This window comes from Tigriopus californicus, chromosome 1 (genome assembly GCF_007210705.1).
Source record: "Tigriopus californicus strain San Diego chromosome 1, Tcal_SD_v2.1, whole genome shotgun sequence".
NCBI lineage: Eukaryota > Metazoa > Arthropoda > Copepoda > Harpacticoida > Harpacticidae > Tigriopus > Tigriopus californicus.
This window is the reverse complement of record NC_081440.1, coordinates 2,858,168-2,858,958: the sequence shown is the minus strand read 5'-3', so window position 1 is coordinate 2,858,958 and position 791 is coordinate 2,858,168. Positions and strand designations below refer to the sequence as shown.

The following is a 791-nucleotide window of genomic DNA, read 5'->3' as shown; positions in this document are numbered from 1 at the left end:
CCAGCGCAAAAATGTGACTCCGGATTTAATTCATTGACTCGAGTTGGAGTTGCTAATTTTCAACCTTAACATCCCCGTCCATACTCCAGTGGTTCATGACTCACTTCAGAGGGTAAGAGGAACCAGAAAGGTAAGCTATTAGCTATTCCTTGTACTAAGTTACAAGGAATGCCCTGTTTTTTCTTGTGTGCTTAAAGAGGATAAAAAAAGGAAACTCTAAGATTTGGGGAACTGAATTCTTCGACGTCTTTAAAGAGCATAATTTCGTCGATGATTCAGGTTCAAATATTAATTTTATAACTAGTAACAATTCCAGGCCACACCTGAGGCCTCAAAGAAGAGCATTTGGATGGGACACGGTAATTGGTGGTTTCAGTCATTGATTTCTATGGTTTCAGTAAACAATGCATTTTAATGCCCTTTTTCACTGACTTCTACAAGTATAGACGGGCTTCCAGCTCAATCTGCCTTCTGCGCGTCACAGCAATTCTAGTCTCTTTTCAGAATACATTAATAAATTGAAAAACATACATCGTCCTAATTAAAGGTTACGTCTACATTATGCCCTTGAAAAGTGGTATGTTCCAGTTGTATGGTAAGAAGCTTAGGTAGGTGACTGAGGGGAGGCCAAAGAATCAAATTTGATTGGGTCATTAGCAGGGGCCGGAAAGATAATTCTTTTTAAGTTGAACTAGGTTTTCAACTATGTTCATCAATTTTGGGCAAGAAAACTATTTCATGAATCTTAATCACGAAATAACCTAAAACCGAGGATTTTCGGGTAAAATGAA

General features: G+C 38.2%; 1 protein-coding gene across 1 annotated transcript in view; it reads right to left on the bottom strand.

Annotated features, from left to right (window-relative positions):
* Positions 1 to 791, bottom strand: part of LOC131878753 (kelch domain-containing protein 8B-like) — a 4,752-nt gene that overhangs the window by 1,632 nt on the left and 2,329 nt on the right. The window lies entirely within an intron of this gene.